We start from the raw sequence: 6030 nt of genomic DNA, 5'->3' as shown, positions 1-6030 counted from the left end.
AAAATATTTAATCTCGATCTGGGGTTTCTACTTTTAACCACTTAGTTCCTGGATAAAACACACACAGACAGCCTTTATATTTACAATAAGCCTTAATCAGCACAAGAGCTGGGTAGATATCTATCCTTTATGCTATTATGTCTATTTCCCAGACAATAATCCCATTATATAATTCGCCATGTTTTGTGTGGGCTGCTCTTAACTCCATTTAGCCAGCTCATATGGCCATTATTTTAAGATTCTCACCCTATGGCAGGTCTATTCACCTTCTTCCCTCTCCTCTCATGGTTCTCCTCTGACTCCAAACCCAGGAACTCTAAATCCCACCTATGTCTCTTCTGCCAAGCTGTTGGCTGTCAGCATCTTTATTCATCAAACAGGGATAATTTGGGGTCAAGGCTACATAGCATCACTTGGGTGTACGTGGAGCCTCTGGGAGCAACCAGTATATAACACAGCAAAAAACAAACAAACAAACAAACAAACAAACAAACAAACAAACAAACCTCAACATTCAGAGACCTACAAGAAGATGCCCCAGCTCTGCCATATGGGCCAGATTCCTCTCATTAGAGCCATCACCGTATCTGTCTGATCATGGCATTAGTAACTGTTCTAATCCATTTCTTACCCCAACAATCCATTTCTGTGTCCCTCTTAAACTCTACATCTGAGACCTTGTACTATATTAGATCATGACCCTCTGCCTCTCTTGCCTGCCACTACTGAAAATTTCATTTTTCCTTATGGCTGCCTAAAATTTCATTTCATTGGCTGATGGCCATCTAGACTGGTTCCATTTCTTGGTTACTGTGTAAATACAGCAGCAATGAACTTGGACGAGCAAGTATTTCTGTGGCATGACTTAGAACCCTTCAAGTATGCTTCCAAGAAGGGTATAGCTGGGTTATGTGGTAGTTATTTTCAGTTTTTTGAGTAACATCCAAATTGATTTCCATAGCATTTGTGCATGTTACTAAAGTTATCATTCCAAAGAAGATGCCTTTCTTCCTCTTTATTTTTTACACTTACTTATTGTGGTGGTTTGAATATTCTTGGACCAGAGAGTGGCACTATTAGGAGGTATGGCCTTGTTGGAGTAGGTGGGGTCCTTTTGGAGGAAGTGTGTCACCATGGAGGTGGGCAACGAAACCCTCCTCCTAACCACATGGGAGTCAGTCTTCTCCTAGCAACCTTCAGATGAAGATGTAGAACTCTCAGCTCCTCCTGCACCATGTATGCCTGGATGCTGCCATGTTCCCACCGTGATGATAATGGACTGAAACTCTGAACCGGTAAGGCAGCCCCAATTAAATGTTGTTCTTTTAAGAGTTGGTGTCTGTTCACAGCAGTAAAACCCTAAGACACTGAGTCTGTGGTGTGTGTGTGTGTGTGTGTGTGTGTGTGTGTGTGTGTGTGTGTGTGTGTGTTTAGGAAACTGAGCAAGGGACAAGGCACAAGTCTGTAGATCTGAGGACACATGGTTGGTTCTTTTTTTCTACCATGTGGGTTCTGAGGCTTAAACTCAGGTCATCAGGTTTGGTGGCAAACACATTCACCCACTGAGCCATCTTTCTGGTCCCTTCAAAGAGGACTCTTGTAGAACAACTAAACAGGGTTTTTGGGGAAGGCAGACTAGGGTGATACAATATCTATGAGCTAGTCCAAGGTAAGATGGGCACTTTGCAAAAATGCCTGGCTCTTTACTTTTGTCCCAAAAGTATCTAAAAGCAGAACAAAATAGTGTTCTTGGGGGGAGGAGTGACATTCATTACTTAGATTGACTATTCTGGCGTCCGTTGGGTAACAGCTTCAAGCCACAGGAATTGAGTCAGACTGTAGTGGGTGCTAGCCACTAGCTATAAAGAATGACTTAGCCCCAGTCTTACCGTTCTGTTCTACCTGCGGAAAGAATATGCCTGGGTGTCAAACACCACCCACCCTGCTTCTAGTCAAACTACAAAAAATAGCTGTAAGTTCCTGGTAACTACCTACATATTTATGTATACATCAAACTTGAGTGACAGTGGCCCAAGAACACAGATTTAGGTTTAAACTCCATGTTCCAATGTAGAAGCAGTTTTTTTTTTTTATCGTATCAGAACAAAGGAAGTCATAAATCAAGATACTCTTAAAAATAGTTGAGGCCTGTAGGCCTCAGATGTTATCTGATGACATTCTTAGTGTTTGGGTTGGTAGAAGCTATCGGTATGCTGTTAATACGTTCCAAAAGGTTTAGTCACGGGATGTTCAGACACAGATTCTTCTCAAGAATTCTCCTTGACACTATTAAACCCAGACTGGCATCAGACTTGCAATTCTCCTGCCATCCCCAGCTAGCTCAAGTAATAAACTCTTAGAGGTATTTTGATTTCTTTTTGTTTTGTTTCCCCAGTTTCTTTTATTGTAACTTTACCCTTATGAATTCTTACACTTGCTCAGGCAGGCACTTAGAAGGGTTAAATTTCTTAGAATTTAAATTTTAGGCAAGAGGTTTATTTTTAAAATGGTTTGTTTCCCAAATGTTTCTTTAAGGTGATTGGTGCTGCCCACAAAATCCTCAAAGCCAGGCCCTGGCCTCCAAGCAGGAAAAAAATGGGGCTGAGAAGCGAGGCCGGGGCAGGCCAAGCAAGCAGCCTTCGAAGGAGCCTCGCCAACTCCAAAGAGACCTCGGGGATGACCAAAGGGAAGCAAGAATAAGGGCGCAGCCAAGACTCGCAATTACTCCAGGGAGGAAACCAAGGGGCAGACCCAAGAAACTGGAGAAAGAGAAAGAGGAGGGCATCTCCCTGGAGTCCTCGGAGGAGGAGCAGTGACCACTTGCAGTACCGCCTGCTCCTTGGCCATTGAGGAGAAGCCTTCCCCTGGGACTGGAAGCCTTGCTGCCCCCTCCTGACAAGGTAAACTTCCCATCAAACCTCAGTCCAGCCTGCTGCGCACCTCCCTCAGAGCCCTTGCTCATAGGTCTCAGGGCAGGCACTTTGTTTTGCAGGTCCCATCGGCCCTGCTGTTCCTGGCTTCCCTGTAGAGGGTCCTGGGAGCATGCCCTGGCCTTAAGAGGCCGCAGCCACATCTCATTCCGACCATCCCCGATGGCTGACCTGGCAGCAGCAGTGTGGTCAGTGCAGGGGAAGCTTAGGTCCCAGCATGTCCCCCACCAAAATGTCACCGGGTGGGTTTCTCAGTCCCTCCTGCCCCACCCTACTGAGAATCCTGGCAATAGGTTGGCTGAGCCCCTTGGTTGGACAACAGGAAGTAGGATGATGTTGGCTCCACCCACTTTGCTGCTCTCACCTGGAACGAGACAGATGGTTGCTACCACCCATCTCGAGTGAGGTCCTGAGCGCTTCCACCTAAGGCAGACGGGGCTCCAACACGCGCCTCCCCCACTATGCTCTTCCTCAGCAGGGCACCAAGGAGCTCGCCTTGTCCCCTTCTGCTTTTGCTCCTCCCTGCCCCGCAAGGTTCTGTTTGCATCTTTTCTCTGTTCACAAACTACCTCTGGACAGTTGTGTTGTGTTTTTTTTGTTCAATGTTCATTCTTAGACAACCACCATTGCTGCTGCTACCAGCGCCGGTTGTCCATCCTCCCGATTTTGCCTGTATCCCCCACACAATACACTCTAGGGGAAAGGGGGGCTGGGGTGCAGCAGCAGGCTGGTTACCGAGTACCCCACACTAGGGAAGATGGGGCCCCCGCCCCGCGGATGCTGAAACAGAGTGAGGAGGGGGCCCACTTTGATGGGAAAAGGGTATAGGACCACCTTCCCTTGTTCTGTGGTGGAGGGGTGGCCAGTATTTGTCCCAGCTTGGGGTTCCCCCCTTTGGTTTCCTATTTGCAGTTACTTGAATAAGAAAAAAGCCTTTCTTCCTTAATTTGCTTTTGTCAGGGTATTTTTATCACAGCAACGAAAAATAACTAAAACAAGAATTGTATTGCTTCCCTAAGAGATACATTTGGGAGTGATTTCATCATACCAGGGGCACAATCTGATTGCAGAAATCTCCATGAACCCTGCCACCATAGCTTATTTAACCTTAAGAAATCCTATTTCGATAATGATAATAGTAAAAAACAAAGTAGCCAAATAATGGATACAGCCTAGAGATCCACAAAAATATTTTTAAAAAGTGGTATATATATATATATATATGAGTTTTATTCAGCCATAAAGAAAAATAAAAGTGTTATTTGTAAAAAATAAGATGGAACTTAAGATAATCATACCAAATAAAAGAAGCCAGACTCAGAAAGATAAATATTGCCTGTTTTCTCTTATATGCAGAATCTAGATTTAAATACACATAAAAACAGGTAAAGGTGCTTGCAGCCATGACTGACTTCTTGAGTTCAATCCCCAAGACTCACATGGTAGAAGGAAAGAAATGACTTCTCCAAGTTGTTCTCTGACTTCTACACATTTGCTGTGATGTGTAAGTCTGCCCTCAACAGAAAAAGAGATAAACAAAACAAGAACAATAAAACAAATTTCCATATAAAAATATAACATGCCAAGCCAGACCTAAACAAGTAGCCACATGTCCTCAATCAAAACCTCCTGATTGAGAAAGAACTGGAAGCGCTTGAAGGGGCTTGAGACCCCTTATGAACAACAATGCCAACCAACCAGAGCTTCCAGGGACTAAGCCACTACCCAAAGACTGTACATGGACTGACCCTGGACTCCGACCTCATAGGTAGCATTGAATATCCTAGTAAGAGCACCAGTGGAAGGGGAAGCCCTTGGTCCTGCCAAGACTGAACCCCCAGTGAACTAGATTGTTGGGGGGAGGGCGGCAATGGGGGAGGATGGGGAGGGGAACACCCATAAAGAAGGGGAGAAGGAGGGGTTAGGCGGATGTTGGCCTGGAAACCGGGAAAGGGAATAACAATCGAAATGTAAATAAGAAATACTCAAGTTAATTAAAAAAACAAAACTCCTGATTGTAGAGACAAAAAAAAGAAAATCATGTTTAATTGAACATGTAAAGAATATTAATCATATGTATATACACATGTAAACACACATGACGGAGTCCTAAAAGTATAAATCTCTGTATATAGAATTGACACATGAATAGCTTACAAAACAGTGGAGGAATGTCTAGTGGGCTTTTACAGTTTATTCTTTCATGGAAGTTCAGCATGTTGTCTTTCTTAGTCTGTGCATATGTGCACACATGCCTGTGCATGTGGACCTCACATACATGAGTGTGTGTATATTGTAAAGAGGGGATAGTAGTTACAACTTCAACCTGGCTTTTCCATTTACTTTTAAAATCTAATTAATTTCTAAGCAAGCCTTAAAACCCAAGTTCAGTCTCTGGAACCCATGTATCGGTGGAAGGAGTGAATTGACCCCACATAGTGGTCTTCATACCTCTGCACATCATCCCAACATCATACACACACATAAACAATAAATAAAATAAAAAAATTAAAGGATAATTGCAGTAAAAAGTCATCATTATGTAGTGTGCTGGTTGATTTTGTCAACTTGGCAAACCTAGACATATTTGGAATGAAGGAATTTTAATTGAGGTAATACTTCCAATAAGATTGACCTGTAGGCAAATCTATGGGGTATGGATTTGACTAACAGTTGATGTAGGAGGGCCCAGTCTACAGTGTGGGGTGCCATCCTTGGCCACGTGGTCCTGAGTTCTGTAAGAAAGCAGGCTGACCAGGTCATGAAGAACAAGCCAGTGAGCAACCCTCCATGGTCCCTGCTTCAGTTCTTGCCTCCAGGTTCTTTTTTTTTTTTTTATTAACTTGAGTATTTCTTATTTACATTTTGAATGTTATTCCCTTTCCCGGTTTCCGGGCAAACATCCCCCTAATCCCTCCCCCTCCCCTTCCTTATGGGTGTTCCCCTCCCAACCCTCCCCCCCATTGCCCCTCCCCCAACAGTCTAGTTCACTGGGGGTTCAGTCTTAGCAGGACCCAGGGCTTCCCTTCCACTGGTGCTCTTACTAGGATATTCATTGCTACCTATGGGTCAGAGTCCAGGGTCAGTCCATGTATAGTCT

General features: G+C 44.2%; 1 pseudogene; it reads left to right on the top strand.

The window, feature by feature from the left end:
* The first annotated feature begins 829 nt into the window (after positions 1-829).
* LOC116889058 lies at positions 830-2846 on the top strand (annotated as a pseudogene).
* Positions 2847-6030: the final 3184 nt, after the last annotated feature.

The sequence above is a fragment of the Rattus rattus genome, chromosome X, assembly GCF_011064425.1.
Source record: "Rattus rattus isolate New Zealand chromosome X, Rrattus_CSIRO_v1, whole genome shotgun sequence".
NCBI lineage: Eukaryota > Metazoa > Chordata > Mammalia > Rodentia > Muridae > Rattus > Rattus rattus.
This window is presented reverse-complemented; position numbering and strand designations above follow the sequence as displayed.